At 41.9% G+C, this 18,800-nt stretch overlaps 1 long non-coding RNA gene across 1 annotated transcript; it reads left to right on the top strand.

Annotated features, from left to right (window-relative positions):
- The first annotated feature begins 12,762 nt into the window (after nt 1–12,762).
- Nucleotides 12,763–13,588, top strand: LOC114796185 (uncharacterized). The gene is made up of 3 exons (XR_003750618.1): nt 12,763–12,891; nt 12,983–13,335; nt 13,449–13,588. It is a non-coding gene; the product is annotated as an uncharacterized LOC114796185 (long non-coding RNA).
- The last annotated feature ends 5,212 nt before the right edge of the window (nt 13,589–18,800 follow it).

The following is an 18,800-nucleotide window of genomic DNA, read 5'->3' as shown; positions in this document are numbered from 1 at the left end:
TTTCAGTCTCTCAGTAGCCTCGCGCAGCAGTCAGAGCAGAGAGGAGACACACACCCCTCCGCGTCCATGCTGCAAATGAATCACGCATGCGCATGGCCGCTGCCGTTCCTGTAAATGTAAATGTTCACTCACTCTCACACAAAAATAAATCACTGCATTTAAATTGACTCATGACATAGCTCTCCATTCACTCTGCTATCTATCTATCTATCTATCTATCTATGCAAGGTGATGTTTGGGATTTGGGGGGGGCACTGGGGCAAAAGGAACAGCTTTGGGGGGGGGGGGGGCAGCTTGCAAAAGGTTGAGAACCCCTGATGTAGACGATGAGACATACAACGTTAAACTAGTGCTGCATAAGAGGACGAGAGATATTTAACTGGAGGAGAACAGAGAGGATTTTGCTGCTGTTGCTGCTCACAGTAAGATTTCCTTCAAGATGGAATTGAGCTTAGTTCACATGGTGTTACTTGAGATGGAAGCCATTGTCAACGTCATCTGATGATGCTATTTCTAAGCATAATCATCTTCTGACTACAAAACCTACGGTAACAGTACGGTAACTTTTCTAAAAGTTTTGAAGGATGAGTTCTGAATCCAAGAATCATTTAATGGATGCAAAAGAGGAATTTTAAAATGAATTATGTGAAATCTGTGGTGTTACTGTATAATGTCTTGTTCCGTTGTATTGGTTGTGACCTTGTGTTGAGGACTGGCAACTGTGCAGGTGCTAGAGATGGCAAAGGGTGAGCATACAGTTTTTTGACCATGCGACAAACAGCATTTTTAGTAATTTGGGGCTATACAATAGTGATTTGTGAGTTTTGTGATGAAAATAAAAGGCATAAAAGAAGAAATCCACCTTCTCTCACTGTAACTGCTGATTGTAAGTCAATCTGGATAAAGACGTCTGTAAATGCCATAAAATGTAAATGTCTGCTAAATGCCAGAAATGAGAATCATTTGAAAATCAAATGAGACATGCAGTCTTATTTGCTGAACCACTTCAGACAGTAGAGCATGTTCATGTCTGTCGCTCCCACCTTTTATAATAAGAGATCCCATCCTGAGCATCTTCATGGCAAGGAAGAAAATGGAAAGACAGAAAAGGCACCATGTGAGTCATGACCAACCAGTCAGGATGATGTTTTAATTTTCTCTTCTTCTCCAGCATCCATTGCCTATTAACATGTTTCTTCAAAGAAAAATTAGCTCTCACAAATTTTAGCAGTACAGCAAAACTTCTGACAAATATCCAAGTTTATTCCAGGAATCAATGAATTTCCTCAAATGAATATAAACTGGAATTCTTAGGAGAAGAAGAATATCTGGTCTGGTTCTCGCTGTCCATCCCAGCAGTTCCCTCCACATCTTGTGGGATTTGAGGCTGAAGGGCTTGTTCATGTTGTCCTGTCCTGATGTTTTACTGAGCAGCCAGTAGAGGGGAAGACAAAGAGAGTAGGCGGTCCCGACGGCCGGCACCTCACATGGGGGGAGGGCTGGCAACTGTTGCAATGCCGTTCGGCAATGACATGCAAAAACGGAGGTATTGAATCTCCATGCACAACAAAGGCACAGAAATGGCTCTGCGACGTCCCATCTTACAATTTACATTTACAGCATTTATCAGACGCCCTTATCCAGAGCGACTTACAATCAGTAGTTACAGGGACAGTCCCCCCTTACTGATTGTAAGTCGCTCTGGATAAGGCCGTCTGATAAATGCTGTAAATTAAATGAAAAATTTGAACCTGGGTCTTCTTGTTCATAGGCAAGTGTGTTACCCACTAGGCTACTACTAATCATTAAGATCCGGGGAGTTTCCTGGCCATGGACCCAACATTTTAATGAGCCACTTAGTTCTCACTTTGGCCTTATGGCATGGAGCTCCATCATTCTGGAAAAGGCATTGTTCTTCACCAAACTGTTCTTGGGTGGTTGGGAAATATTGCTGTAAGACCATTCTTTATTCATGGCTGTGTTCTTAAGCAAGATGTCTTCAAAGTGGGTCTTCTACTGGCCGAACATGGACTGGGCACCACAGCATGTCTCAGCCTGAAAACTGTCGTCAGGCTTCTTAAACTTTGAGATATCCGTGAAGATATGTGGAGTTGCTCCAGTGTCCAGTGTAATGGGCACGCTCATTAGGGCTGCACGGTATTGGGAAAATATGCGTTATTATTGTTGAATATTCTGATAACAAAATGTCTTGCGATATAACATTTCCCTTGAGAAATGCTTTTAAAATTATTATTATTAGCTATTTAGAAAAAAATATTTATATATGTAATGATCATACTAAAATAAACAGGTAATATATATTCATCTGATCTAATTAAACCTAATTCAGGCAAAAAAGAAACAACATGTCAAGGAAGTTGCAAATATTTAGACTTCAAAACATTATGAATGACTTAAAACCCTCAGCATATATTCTGATTTCTGGTTTGCTGTTACCATAGACCTGCCAACACAATATGAATTGCTTTCAAAGATTTGATTTAATAAATAAAAAATAATATTAACAAGTAAACATTAAGTAACAAGTAAACCTGTTTTGGCCATACCATATGTGCTTGACTGTCAACGCTATTTTATTCCAGGTTTATTGCCAGGAAAACTAGCATATTCTCTTTTAAACATGGGTGTTGGCATGTCACAACATTTCCTGATTTACTGTAAAGTCTCTCTGAAGGTGAACTGCTTGCTGGTATACAGGGCTATTTCCTAGCTAGCTTACTCAGGTGTGGGAAGTCGACCTGATTGCTTTACCACCAAGTGAGAGGGTCCATATTACTCTCTATGGTTGGACACATCATGTAGTTGTTCAGTTCAACTTCCACAGTGTGCAATGGTTCCATAGATGATTGAGCTGGGGATGTCTTGAAGAAACTGTCCATGGACTTCTTGGCCTTCTTTAAGGTGCACATCTGTAGGACCCATGCCCTGGTGATCTTGATTACTTAGGTCTTGCTCCTAAAATAGAGAAATAAAGTAACTGTATACAAATTTAGTTATAGTGCATTATTTTGTCACTTACTATTGTCATATTAACATTTACCTTTGGCACAACTGCTTCTATTTCAGACATCACCCTGGCTCTGATGTCTGACACCTTGTCAGAGCTGATGTCGTTGGCTTTGAATCTGGGGTCTATAAAGGAGGTCATGTCCAGCAGTTCTTGAGTTGCTGGGTTGTCATACTTGGTGTTCATACTTGGTTAGTCTAGAATCTTCATCTTTATGGACTTTGTTAGATCACTGTCTTCTTCGATTGCAGCAAGAATTGAGGTGTTCATCAAGTGAAGTATAGGTTTCACATATGAAACACTTACATAACTTACCTGATAGAGCATCTGTAAATTCTTGCAGAGGCTGCAATGCCTGGTTTACAGACTCCAGTACATCTAGGTCCTGCCAAGAGGTAACTAAATGTCTTGACTTTCTGTCTGCTGACAGGGCGCTTATGGCCCGCTGCTGCTCTAGAACCCTCTGAATCATTCTCAGCCTGGAAGCCCACCTTGTTGGGCATTCTGTGATGAGGGAGTGCTCCGGAAGGTTGTGCTCTTTCTGTGCTTTTTTCAGTGGACATTCAGGGTGTAAAAACATGGCAATATTATAATTACAATATAACAGAATTTGCTATTTGAAACAGCCTTTGAAAGTGTCAGATAGAATTTGCTAACCTCTATGAAATGTTTTTCCTAAATAAACACATTATGTTAAATATTCCAATATGTGACCCTGCCTATGATAAGCCAGCAAAGTAATTTTTTGGCAGGCAACTCTCTGTTTTATACATCAAATAATTCAACATAATTTAAAGAACATTGTGAAAATTTAATGTTGATATGTTTAATACTGACATGGCCAGTAAGGCCATGTCAAAGATTTGTGAAATTACAGGCTCCGAAAAACAGGTTTTTGAGAAATTTCGATGTATAAACAAACATTTTCAACCCTGATGCATCTTTGAAGCATAATTATTGTGACTGTGTGTCATTTGGCAAATGAAAGCTTACAATTAAAGCTTAAAACGAGACACAGGGCTGAAGTGAATGTTTATGTGAGCGCTGTCAGCCGCAGTGACGTTTCCTGGTTCCAAAAAAAAAAAAGTTGAATGAATTCTTGAAACGAATTCTTAAAGGTAAAATTGTTAATTTGACACCGGCAGTATAAATCCCATATTTTGCCCGTGTCCTTCGGCAGCCATTACAAACTTTTGGGCTGCTGCTGCCACCTGCTGGTGTTTAACGCTCACACACCGGCGCGCACCGCAAGCGGAGCGGCTTTTGGCTCAACTCGCAAGGTCACGTGACACTCTTTATGCAGCCGCAAGGGGGCGCAAAGTCCCCGCTGCCTGCAAACAACAACAGCCACGCGAATCAGGGAAAAACAAAAGAGGAACAACAATCATTTCATGGAAGCGCCTGACGGACTGCACAAGTGCTCGCCTGTGCAACATTTCATTAGGCACCAAATAGGAAAACCTGCTGTCTTAACCTTAACAACAAAACAAAACAAAATTTGCGCGTGCCTTATGGAACTGCTCCTTGGTGCAGACGACCCGGGTTCGAATCCTGCCTGAGACGCATTCGCAACAAAACTTTCAACTTTTACAATATGTGTGCCACAACACTCAAAAATTAACTAAAATAAAGGCTTTCAAAACAAAATATTCCTTTACAAACACTGTACCAACCATACAGGACAGAGCGAAAAGGACGGGAAGGGTGGGAGGGGCGTTGTGTCAAACACACTTCAACAGGAAATATGCTCTACACATTACGAGAAGTAACAACTACATTTCTTCTAAATGCCAGAAGACCACCAGCATTTTAGCTTGTGGGCTCTCCGCATTTGTAACCATGGTGACATGGTATTTATGTATGTATTCAATAATTGACTTTTGTAAAAGTCAGGCTATTTTGGTGTTCCTGCATTAGAAATACTTTCTGATTTTCTTTTACAGTGATTTACTTAACATAGTTGAGCTGTGTACTTAATTACTTATGCCACAATGACACAGTAATTAATTCCTATTGAGTTTAAGGACTAGCTTGCAAGACCACTGCAGCATCCACTTATCTTTTAGCTAGTTAGTTAGTTAGTGTGTACAGTGTGTGTGTGTGTGTGTGTGTGTGTGTGTGTGTGTGTGTGTGTGTGTTCGTGTCCAATATCTATGAAAAAAATAATTATATGTAACCCAGTAGAAAGAGTCCCTCATTTCATATAGGGATAGTGTAATTAATCAAAAGTTATTTTTTTTGTTCTTATCACTTGTGGTAAACCAGACTATGAATAATTAAAGTTATTTGGGTGCCTGTCAAGTTTTGTTTATTTGCTATTGGTTGGGCCACTCCGTACTGTATCGCTATTGCAGGAGAGGGAAAGTCCCGCCCTGATTTGTGTTAGCAAGTTAGGGAGTACAACGCAGCACCACGAGGAGCGCACACGAACGAGAGAGAGAGCGAGAGACAAAAGTTCGGTTTTGGTGGACAAAAAGTGGTTTTAACCACCAAAACCAGTGGTGTGAATCACTCAAAGCACCTGAAATTTCCTAGAACCTGTGAATGTCTCTGTACAGATCGTCACGCTAAGCTAAGCTAAAGTAGCTAACTTGCATTGCACCTTATGCTAGCGAAATTTAATGTGAAATGATACTGTGTGGTTATGTTTACAGTAAAATTGTAATTGTAAAATGAGTACAGTTCACTTAATTAATGTTCTGTGACTTGAGATTGTTTTGAGATGGAATGTTTTATTTTGAATGATAATTTTGTTCATATGGTTAAATGTCAATTGTATGGTAACACTTGAAATCATAATTAATGGTTAAAAAGAGTAACTAATCATAATTTCATGGTTGATAACCTAAAACATATAATTCAGGTAGCATTGAATAAAACAATACTTCATAGAGGGATATGGAAGAAATACTGGTATTCTATGCTATGCAAATTGGGAGATTATTTCATTTTGAGAAACCAAGAATTTTACAGAGATATGGCCATAATGATTTGAAGGTTATGCCTGAAACAATAAGGTTGTATGTTGTTATGCAGGCTAGGTTTTTTGTTCTATTGAGCCTTCCTCTGAAGAAATTGAAAGCTGGATTTCTCCCTGACGAGGGGGATGGCGAGCCACCTGGAAAGCGGATGTTCTTCACCTATCTGAGAGGGAACTTCTCCATTCCTTCTCCATCACACAGGTCGCCGGTGTGGTAGGACTTGATCTGACATCCTTGACTTTGACTGTTACCTACTGACTAAGACTTACTGACGAAAGACCTACTAGACTATAATGCACTGACTAAGAAGAAAACAACTCAATTTGGGAAGAAGGAAAAAGAGAGAGACTTTATAATTATTTCAAATTGTTACATGTTAATTATTATGTTATGGTTTTATAAGAGAAGTTTTTGTTGTTTTGTTATAGTGAATGCCGGCTGTTAGATTGTACATTTATTTTCTTATTTCCATTTAAATATACTTAGTAAGTTCAACTGTCTCCCCTGGTCTGAGCATCTTTTTCCCTGGCTATCACATAGCACAGCATTTACCTCCACGAACCTAGACACTGGTCCCCCCCTTGGGTGAATCACCTGAGCTTGTATATGGCAGTGGTGGCCTAGTGGTTAAGGAAGCGGCCCCGTAATCAGAAGGTTGCTGGTTCGAATCCCGATCTGCCAAGGTACCACTGAGGTGCCACTGAGCAAAGCACCGTCCCCACACACTGCTCCCCGGGCGCCTGTCATGGCTGCCCATTGCTCACTCAGGGTGATGGGTTAAATGCAGAGGACAAATTTCACTGTGTGCACTGTGCTGTGCTGCTGTGTATCACGTGTGACAATCACTTCACTTTCACTTTCACATATATCTGCTATAAGGGTAGTTACATTCTTCACAGTGGTTACATATAGTTTATATATATAGTTTATTTCTGTTTGCCTCCCCATTGTTAAATTTTTTTGGGGGAAGGGGGGGGGTATTCTAGTTAAAAATACTAGCTATGCTGCAACCGCATATGCAAGGTTCTATATTGATAACATAAATTCTACTTTTGACCCGTTTCTGCTTGAGCGTATTGAAGAGGTGGTGCTGGACATGATCAACAAGGAGGGTAAGATGTGCATGGCAACAAGTGGAGAAAGTTGGATTGAATGGACCCACAGGCATATGTGGGTATGTTGATTCTCGCTGTTCATGTGTACTGATCCAGTTAAAAAGCTACAGTTAGACTAGCAGGACAGCTGGTAGAGCAGTTTTCCATCCTAACACTCAAGATGTGGTAAGGTGTATGTAATGAAGTGTGGGTGCATGTCACCACTTAGTGGGGAATCTGTATAGTTAAGGTAAAACATATAAGAGGTGAAAGCTCTAACAGACACTACACATGACGAAAATCACAACGAGGACAAGACATTGGCAGGATCTATTTATACTAAAAATAATAGATGAATGATCAAGGTAATCAGGGCGCACAAGGCACATATTAAAATCCAGCCAGGAGTACCAGGAAATATCAGGACAAGTGGCAAACACTGGTATAATTCAAAAGCTTTATAGTCAGCAGAACAATAAACTCAGTGTAATGTATACAGTGTAATGAAATGCTGTTTCACTCAGGCTCCTTCCTCCCTGGTACATTAACATAATTTTAAAGAACAAATTAGACATTGAAAAATAAAGGAATTAAAACAAGCAACAGCAAAGAAAAGACAAAAGACAGAAAAACTGTGACATGCAAAAAAAAAAAAAAAAAGTGACATGCAAAAAAAGACAGATATAAATGTAAACACTATCATTTAAAATCAAATACACAGGACTCAATGTGCAAAAAAGTGTGAATACTTTTAATATTGTGTTGTTTTTATCAGTTCAGTAGTCCTTTAGTGATGGCAGTTAGTTGAAGGCCCTGACGGCTTTATGCTTCTGACTTTAGCATTTTGTGAGTAACAGGGATGACAAACAAACAAAAATAATAGAAAATTTCAATCACAACAAAGGGGGTGTGGATAATTCTTTTTTTCCAAGTTCAAGTTCAAGTAAACTTTATTGTCATCTCTTCTATTTAATGTACAGATATACAGAGAGACGAGAAGACGTGGCTCCAGATTACACAGTGCAACATAAAAGTAGACAACAAAAGACAGATGCGGCACATGAAATACAATATATAAATAAATAAGATACAAAATATACATTTTGCCTAAAAATACGTGTTAAAAAGTGACCAGTGATATATACATGTTTAGACTGTGCGAATAAACAACAGTAATGATAGTACAGTTATTGGTTTCAGTGCAACATGAAGAGGTAGTCCGTATAGCAGCGTGTGCTGCGTGTGCATTAATGTTCACAATTTAAATATTTAATATGGGAAGGATACTACATTGAATTTGTATGTAGTAAAATAAACGTACATTTCTGACAACATTCTCAGCGTATCTCCTTTATTTGATGCTCTGAGACCAAGCTGGCCTGGAAATACAACAGGAGGTGGCCGTTCATGAAGGAGCTTGAGTGACAACTGGTGACACCTCACATCATGCCATGTGTGGGCAGCATTAAGTTACATTTCTGTTCCTTCTGTAGTGACCTCACAATTTGAATTATTTCTATTTGCTCTTGACAGGTTTATTCCAACACACCAACCTCCGTCAGATTGTTTATGATATGCATACCTCCAATAGAGCTCAGTGGTTGTGAAGAATGCTCAACAACTCTTCCACTTCTTGTACATTTTTATATTGTACAGCTTTTAGATTTTTATATTGCAAATTCTGGACAATTGTACTAAGTATGACTGTGCAATGACAATAAAGATTAATTTGATTAAATATTTCCTATTAACACACTTTACTCAGGTGACTATTTTCAGAATAATTAATGATTAAAACATTTGAATAATATTTCTAATAAACAAAGTAAAAGTGCATGTAAATGAGGACTTAATGGCCTTGCATTTCAAATGGAAAAAGAAATTGCGTCAATGTGTTTGAATGAATTTGTTAGACGGGATGATTTGTGCCCCTAGAGGACAAAAGGTGTATAGCAGCCGAGAGACATGACCAGGGTTAATTATCACACACATCTGATCAGCTTCTACCTTGTCCAGCACTCACTGGCTCACTGACTTGTAATAGTTTAAAGAGCAGCAAAACTTTACAACAAGTTTATTTATTACACTTTTTACTATTTCACCGCTTCATTTACAGTTGCCTTTTTTAAACGCACGTTTTATGCTGCGTCGCGTCGGGAATAGTACGTCATTGTCATGGTAACGGAGTTTATCACAACATGCAGGATTTAAAATGAACAGTCAGAGCTGCGAGGACAGAGGATCTGAGTAGCAGCGAGTTGGTGAGTAACTAAAAAGTCAAGTTGTCGGCGGTGGAGCAGCTGCTTTCTGATCTGGCAACATGATTTCTAGATAAAATACTGACGACAAACTGCAGCAGCGCCGCTTACCGACCCGACATCATGTTAAAGACTCTGATACGAATATTCACGCAAACGCCGTAATTATTGGTCGCATATCTGCACATTTGCGGGTAATTTCCATGTTTGGCAGCTTCAGTAATTGAAAAACGAGGTGAAGGTACTCGGTGTAGTGACCAAGTAACACAGCGAGTAGGACATGGAACCAAATTATTCACACTTCGTAGTCTGGTTGTGTGACTGTAGTTTGCTGTGTTTGCCCGTGTACTTTTACTGCTCAGGAAGGTAAATTCAGCATTTGTAGATGTAATTTCACCACAATTTCATCTTTCTGTTCTTTAGTCACGTGGTTTTCTCCCTGTCTGGCTGCATGTTGAGATGTTGGACACTTTATAGACTTGTTAGCACTTTAACATCAGGACAAATATGTCCTCATCATCGCTAATAATGTCCTGTGCAAATATTCAATTATGTCTCTTTATTCTCTCAATCATCTCATATAATTAGAGTTTCTGAGATTCCAGAAGAAGACACTGTTGAAGACGGAGAGGAATTCATCAGCGAGGAGAAAGAGGACTTGTGTGTTGCAGTAAAAGCTCCATCAACGAGCAGTTTTTCAGCTGCCGACATCGACGAGGACCCGGAGGTGAAGATCATGACCCGAAGATCATCGGAGCCACGCTGTAATTTAGCAGCTGAAGATTGTGAGAACCCACCGGACGTCAGACAGGATGAAGTTGACCCTGTTAATTCTGGAGAAATTACTCCTCCAGAGACAGCATGTCCCCATCCAACCACAGGTAAAAGGACAGCTGAGACATACATAAGGGGGAAAACTGGCATCAGCACATCATCATCATTATTATTATTTAAATAAATTAATATTATAAATTAATTAATAATTTTATCACATCTCGCAGGTCTGACATTTTTGTTGTTTGGTATTGTTGATCTCCAGAGACAAGCCGTTTCACAGCAGTTCCAGTGGAACAGGGCGATCATGACCAACCACGTCGCCTGCTGGATGACAGTCATCTGGAGATCTTTGCCACTGTCAGCACTGGAGGACCAAGTTCCAGCGTTGTTCCTCCAGAAAGACAGACTTATGGAAACCCTCAAGGCAAAGAGAAGGTCAGCCGAAAGAGAAAATCCCAAACGCCCACCTCTGTCGATGCTGTGAGCAACACTGAGAGATCTGAGGGTGGAGGGTCTCAGCTCTGTGAGCGACCAAGAAAGAGACTCCATCTTGATGGAGATTCACTACCTTCTACATCTGCGGTTAATCCAATCTGGCTTGAATCTCCTCAAGAATGTCTTCCACCTTTTAGATGTCCCACTGTGCCACGTGGACTTGGTGGTGACATGCAGCCCAGTCCCAGTGAGAGAACTGAATCCTGCAGGAGAAACGGAGCATCTTCTGGTCTGGCCATGTCTGTCCAAGACTCTGACAGCATGCCAGACATTTTTGAGGATGAACTTGAAGATGATGATGTCATCATCATCAGCTCAGTTGGACCTCAACAAGAAGATGCAGTGACCCATGTGCACCCCAGCCGGGAAGAAGATCTCCAGGAAGTGAGGACCACAGTAGTCAGTGTGACTTTAGAGGTTCTTCTTCATGTGTATCATCACATCAGTGAGATCCAGCAGTTCTATATGTTGATTCCCACTGGAAGCCAAGCTGGACGAGAACATGAAGAGGCTTTCATTGCAATTCCAATCATCTCATGTCTTCCTCAGAATCAACATAGACTGAACGAAAGAGAACTTCAGCATCTTCCAAGAAGAAATGTGGATCCTGCACGAGGCTCTGAAGTTGAAGATGATGATGTCATCTTCATCAGCTCAACTTTAGCTCGACAAGACGTTGAGAATGCAGTGAGCCCTAATTATCCCTTCTTGGGAGAAGATCCCCAGGAAGAGAGGACCACAGTAGTCACTATGACTTTTGCGCTGCCTGACCTTCTGTATCATCAGCTCACTGAGATCGAGCACTTCTATCTGTGGATTCCCACTGGAAACCATGCTGGCCTCCTAACTGGACAAGATCATGAACACCCTGGTTTTGTGATTCCTGTCACATCAGATCTTCTTCAGCGTCAACATGAAAGCGAGATTCACCGGCTTTCAACAAGAAGTTTCGATCCTGCAGGAAACTCTCGCCAGAGCGACTGCCGCATCTGCTTGTGTGAGTACACAGCAGGCGAGGAGCTGAGGGTTCTCCCATGTCTGCATGACTTCCATGCAGAGTGCGTCGGCCGCTGGTTACAGCAGAGCCCATCCTGTCCCATCTGCAGAGCGGACGTTTTCTAGTCTGGTGGATCAGGCTACTGGTGACGTTCTGACGTCTTGTTATGGAAACAAGTCAGCATCAAGGGGAACATCTTGCACATCTCTTGTGAAGCTGAAGATCTTCCTCCGTCTCCGGGTTGCATATGGCACAAAACAATGACCAACCAAGACAAAACCAGACAGGAGAGACCAACCAGAAGTGTGCACACACACACACACACACACACACACATCAATGCCCCTCAGCACACAGTCACTGTGTAAGGAACTGAGAGGTAAGTTAGGTAAGTATTGACAGGACCAAATATAATTGATATGATGTTGTAGGGTAAATTGCGCTCAAGGGTGTGGTTAGGAATCAATTAGTGCACGTGATGTTTAGTAAATTATTAATAATTCCACTTGTTTGACAACAAGAAGTTTCGATCCTGCAGGAAACTCTCGCCAGTGCGACTGCCGCATCTGCTTGTGTGAGTACACAGCAGGCGAGGAGCTGAGGGTTCTCCCATGTCTGCATGACTTCCATGCAGAGTGCGTCGACCGCTGGTTACAGCAGAACCCATCCTGTCCCATCTGCAGAGCGGACGTTTTCTAGTCCGGTGGATCAGGCTACTGATGTCCCAACAGCGATGGAGAAGAGGCCATATCCAGAGGTGAGTCCATCTGGAGATTCAACAGTGTAACTGTGTGTGTGTTCTCTCACTTTCTATTTGTGTGCTTTTGTTCTGCAGAGAATAATTGAATTCGCGTCATTGGATTCGCCACCTTCGCCAGACGGGAAGACATCATGGACAAGGACGCGGGAATTCTTTGGGGGGACGACACCCTGACAGTGACCTGTGAAGTATGTTCTGTCTGCATAACCACACTGAAGACATTAGACGTGTCAGTAACAGCGTCACCTATTGGACGCTGACAGCGTTACTGCGCACCACCTCCATTGTGTGTGTGGATGTTGTAGCTGAGTAAAGTGTAGTAACCGCTGTGTTGGCTTCTTGTAGATTTACGTGTTGCTCCGTACGGAGAACACCCAGCGTCAGCAGGTGAGTGCAGGATGGCTGATGAGCTCGGGAACCTATGGGACAAGTCTCTGCTCCCCGACTGCTCTCTGGTTGTTGGGGGACAGGAGTTCCAGGCCCACAAAGCCATTCTAGCAGGTACCACGCTCACAAACACTAACAGTGATTGGTGGAAGTGGTGTTCTTCTGGTGATCTAACGTTGTTCCTTTTTTTTTTCTCCTTCTGCAGCTCGCTGTCCAGTCTTCAGGGCCATGTTCATGCATGACATGAAGGAGCGCCAGACCATAAGTCTCTGTCCTAAATCTTAGCCCTTGACCTGTAATCCCCAATATGTTTCATGTTACAGCAGAATAGATAGATTTGTAAGCCTCATTTATTGTGGTTTAACAGACACAGTCCAAACTCTGGCTTCTCTCTTACTGTCAGTTTTCAGAACCAAATTCATCTCAGCTCTGCTTTCTCCTCTAGAACCGCGTGGAGATCCAGGGGGTGGAGCTGGAGAGAGCTGGTGACCTTAATCTACAGCGACAAATCACCCAACCTATAGGATATGGCCGCCAAGCCTAGTAGCAGCAGACATGGTAGCTAATGCTCACACACACACTTACACACACACACACACACACACACACTAATGCAACCTCATCACACACTTACTCAGCAGGATCTGAGACGCTCTGTTTCGCTCTTCCAGTATCTCCTGGAGCGACTGAAGAGGATGTGTGAGGAAGTTCTGTGCAGGAGTCTCACGGTGGAGAACACTGCCGAGATCCTCATCATCGCTGACCTCCATTTGACCTTGGAGCTGAAGGAAGTGGCCTTCATCACCTTCATCAACAGGTGGGTGACGCTCCCATCTGGGTGGTTTCTTACTTTCAGAAGATAGATGGTACTGTGTGAATCTTTAATAAACAAGATGCTTTACATCCTTTTCTCTTTTAGCCATTTTTCAGACGTCTTGAGGACACCTGGATTGAAGACCGTCCAGGTGGATCACCCTTGCCTCATGGGGGAATTGTATCGCTCCCTGGTCTCTGCTGGGGCCTCGCCAGCCAAGCGACCTCGGCTCTTTTAATTTTTTCTTCTCTTTTATTGTCTCTTTCAAAAACGTTTTTTTTTCTAATATGTGTTTTATTTTGATTATTTTGCAGGACCTGGAGTTGCTCCCCACCTTGATGACATCACCAGGCTTTTCATTATTTTTTGAGGTAGTTTTTGAAGAGAAATTTTATATAGTTTTAATTTCATATAATGCACATAACACATGTTATAAAACAAACAAACCTTCTTGTGCACATACACCCCCATACACACCCACACACACACACACACACATGGAGTTTTAGTCTGATTGAACCTCTGATTTTTTTTCAGGATTTCTGGCCTGGTTTTTGTAGCAGTGCAGCAGATTTCATTTTTAATGTTCATACATGTTTATTATTATTAGTGATTATATTATTTCATGTAAATATTATTGTTTTGTTACAATTGTGTTAAGCATAGTTTCATTTGCACATAATATATGTTTATTAGTAGTAGTATTATTACTACTTGGAAATATTAGTTTAGTGTTAGCATTGATTTAATTCTACAAGGTAAATCTTATTGTGTTTTATATTTATCTGATAAATTAGTTTAATTAATAGAATTTGAAAAATGTAGTTAATAGTCCAAGAATTCATATAATCATATAAAAAAAACATTTTTAAAAGAATTTTACCATTTAAGTAATTAGTAAGTTGTGCCTTGTTGAGCTTTGTTTCTGTTCCTCTCAAGGTTTCTTTTTGTCTTTACTGGGGCTTTGTGTTTTGCAATTTAAAATAATTCCAATGTACATAGTTTAAAATAAAAAATATATACTAAATCAATAAATTAATGTTTGTACAATGATTATGAATGTTGGATATATTTTGATACAAGATTTTATACATGAAAATAAAGTTTAAAAATGTCTTATTGTCTTTTTCTTATGCTAATTAATTTTTATCCAGTCACTACGTACAGCCATATACTCCTGTGCATGAATTCATAATCATTTTAGAAACTGTATGATGTATCAGAATATCTTTATTGTCATTGTAACAAGTACAACAAAATTAGGTGCAGTCCCTGAGCCAGAGAGAACTCTCAGGAAATAAAGTCTCTGCTGAGTCTTCAGCAACTCTGTGGAGTTCACACCCCAGATCAGGTCCTCTGTGATGTGAACCCCCAGGAAGCGGAAGTCCAACACCCTCTCCACAAAGATTACCACATTGATGTAAGGTGGTTTGGTGTGATATCCCTGAAAAGGCTGAAAGGTGAGGGCAGCTGCAGAATTCAAATTCTGCTCTAGACCCCTTTTTCAAGCCACTGTCTTCTCTCTCTGCCAGCCATATTAACACATTTACACCCAGTGAACTTCAACCACTGCATAATTGATGACAATAAATGCTCAAAATAGACAGGATTCTCTTGGATGCAGGAGTATTTCCCCGTGGAACCAATAGTTCTTTAAATAGCTTTTAATTTGTTTGGATAATGCTGGTTAGTGAATGTGTGCAGTTGTTTGGTCACTACTGAGAACAAATCAGTTTTGAATTGAAATTCATCATATCCTCCTGCTTCAATTTACAATTATCAGAACTCTTGAGCTTTGTTTCAGGATTTGAGGACGAAGAAATGGAGCATCTTCTGTCAGGCCATGTCGGTCCAAGACTCTGACAGCATGGCAGACATGGTTGAGGATAAAGTTGAAGATGATGTTGACATCTTCATCAGCTCAACTGGACCTCAACAAGAAGATGCAGTGACCCTTGAGTACCCCGGCCAGGAAGAAGATCTCCACGAAGTGGACCACAGTAGTCAGTGTGACTTTAGAGGTTCTTCTTCATGTGTATCATTACATCAGTGAGATCCAGCAGATCTATCTGGTGATTCCCATTAGAGACCAAGCTGGACAAGAACATGAACACCCTGGTTCTGTGATTCCTGTCACCTCAGATCACCTCTCTACCAAAGAGTCAAGGGCTCACTTAATAGCTAGTACCTCCTTTTCCATCGTTGCATAGCGGACTTTTCTGGAGAACAGCTTCGTTCTGATGTTTTCAACAGGATGACCATCATCAGGTGGCCCCTGGAGAAGCACCTCTCCCAATCCCCTCTCAGAAGGGTCAGTTTGTACTATAAAGGGCTAATCAAAATTGGGACTGTATAAAACGTGCTGCTTACTCAGTGACTGTCAAATGTCATGGAAGGCCATTATTGCTGCCTCGGTCCATTGGACCTGGTTAGGACTCTGGGATCAAACCAGACTCTGAGAAAGGATCAAACCAGCTTCTCTTAGGACTCTACAGCCTGGATACCTGTGGTTGTATCATCCCATTGCCAATAATGTGACCTAGATACTCAGTCTTTACAAAAATCAATTGTTGTCAGAAATTTAGATTTTCCGAGCAGCCACATGGAGTAGATGTGAGAGTTAGGTGCTCCGACAATTTTTGGTTTCCTTACTCCCTTACCCATCTTTAAATGTTAAATTAAATCTTTAGTTTACAATAACTTTTTACTCTACCCCACGGCGATCTGCTTTTAATTTATAATGGCTACCAGGAGTGTTAAATCCAGGAAAAAGGACGACCCTGCGACCGCTCTAACAGTCGAGACCATCTCTGCGCAGTTAGATAAGTACTGTGAAGCGTTAGCGGCTGAATTAAAATCATTGTTTAGTTTACTGGAAAGTAAACTGGACCAAATTCAAGTCCAAGTAGAGGACCATGGACAGCGCTTACCTTCACTAGAACTTGCTATGGATGACTTGAGCCAGAGTGTGAGTGAGTTGGAGAACATCTGCTCCGGACTTCGGGAAAGCAACGCTAAGCTAACGGCCAAAGTTGTACACCTAGAAGGCCGGAGCAGGAGACAAAACCTGCGTGTCCTGGGTCTTCCAGAAGGTACTGAAAGTGGACTCACTACTGAGTTCTTCTCGACATTTCTGTGCGGGGTGTTTGGGAGTGAAATGCTTCCATCCCTGTCTGAGATCAACAGAGCCCACCGTATACCTGCATCCAAACCTTTAGGTCAGAGACCTCAGCCCGTCATTCTCCGTGTACACAGGTACCAGATTAAAGATCTTCTGATTCAGGAGGCTCGGCGGAGAGGGAAGCTGGAATACCGCGGTCAGCAGGTTTGTATCGTGGAAGACTACGCTCCCGAAGTTTTAATTCAGCGAGCCGAGTATAGAGAAGTTATGACAGAGTTATACAACCGTGGACTGCGGCCTTCTCTCCTGTATCCAGTACGGCTCTGAATCACTCTCTCTACCGGACAGATAGACAATCTGCCGAAAACAACATAGTGCACTGTAGTTTTATTTTTTAATACTACAATTCTCAGGAAAGAACCTGAGAAAGTACCTGAGGGCTACTGGAGGACCCAGCTCCGTCGCGTCCCCACCTACCCTCCCCTCAGGAGGAGCCCCCAACCCAAACTGCACCCCCCCAAAAAATTCTGTGGGGGAGCACTCCCCCCCTCGGTTGGACTTAGCGGTACCTTGGGGCTCGTCCACCTCGTCCTGGACCAGTTCAGTCAAGTTAGGAACTGCCTCCCTGGAGTTCGGCTCCGCTGCTGTGTCGCCATCTGGTGGACATTAAGAGGGGAAGTGGGGGCGACATACGGACACAAATGCCACGCACACACACAGACAGAGACAGACAGAAGAGAGGGTCGTCTGGCTCCCTCTCTGGGCTCTCTGGGACCTTCTTAGGGGGCACAGCCAGGATCTCGGGAGGCGTGACCTTCTCGCCGCCCTCCAGTGCTGGGCCTTCTTGCACCGGATCCTGACTGGCGCTGGATGTGGTGGAGGGGCAGAGTTCGATCCCTGGCTCAGGCTCTGGCCGATCAAACTCCGCCCTCAGGCTCTTCAGGAAGTCCCGAAAACTCATTCTGTCTGTCTCTCCCCGCTTCCAGATGGGCGGAGGCATCCCGGCCCCAACCAGTCAACGAAAATCCACGTCATCGTTGCTTTCGTCATCCGTGTCCTCCGCTGGCGTCCGCTTTCACCGCGGCTGGCCGCATTGTTCTCTGCGGCTCTCCTTCTCTGCCTTCTTCCTCTGCACTTTTGGGTAGAGCGACGACATTCTGTCACGTTCGCGAGCTGATGGGGGAATGAAGCGCAGAGGCGGGACATCAGGGAAACAATGATTTATTAATAAATACAAATAAACAACAGCGCAGTGGCCAAAAAAGGGAAATAAAGTGTGATCAACATAAACTAGCCCGCAGGCGTGTGGAGGTTGCCAGAACTCAAAACAGAAACTCAAGTTCGTGCACAGAGTCCATGAAAATGTCGTTGGAAATGTCGCAAAGATCCCCGGTTCATAACTGCAGTCCGGATTGGGTACAGGTGATGAGTCCAGGTGCCGTCAATCCTGACAGTTTTATTTATATATTTAATTCTTAGTTTATGTAAATTGCGTCAGAGCTGAAGATGGTGTGGTTAGCAGCAGGAAGATTGGTTAGGTGGAAAATGGAGGATCCCAATGGTTAATTTTTGTGCCTATCAGAGCATTGTAATATCGGATCATGCTCCAGTTGTTATGTTTATAAAGCTCCCCGATCTCCCTCAGATTAATAAACATTGGCGTTTTAATTCATTGTTACTGATGAGGACGATTTAGTTACATTCATGGAAGACCAGATAGTTTTTTTCTTAAACACAAATGAAACACCTGAAGTGTCATGCTTAATTGTTTGGGATGCTCTGAAAGCAAACCTCAGCGGACAGATAATTTCATGCACTGCAAATATGAAAAGGAAGTCATATAAAGAGCGAAAAGACCTGACCAACCAAATTAAAGAAATTGATCAGCAGTATGCTCTATTTAAAAATCCTGATCTGTATAAAAAAACGTGTAGAATTGCAAAGTAAGTTTGAACTTATCTCAACACATGTAATCGAACGTCAATTATTGAAGAATAGGAGCCAATTTTACATTCATGGTGACAAATATTTTAGCTAGTCAGTTAAGAGGATTTAGAGCAATGCATTAAGAAGATTCTTCTGTATTCG

Source organism: Denticeps clupeoides, chromosome 8 (genome assembly GCF_900700375.1).
Source record: "Denticeps clupeoides chromosome 8, fDenClu1.1, whole genome shotgun sequence".
Classification (NCBI taxonomy): Eukaryota; Metazoa; Chordata; class Actinopteri; order Clupeiformes; family Denticipitidae; genus Denticeps; species Denticeps clupeoides.
The sequence above is the reverse complement of the archived record's forward strand: the minus strand, read 5'-3'. Positions and strand labels throughout refer to the sequence as shown.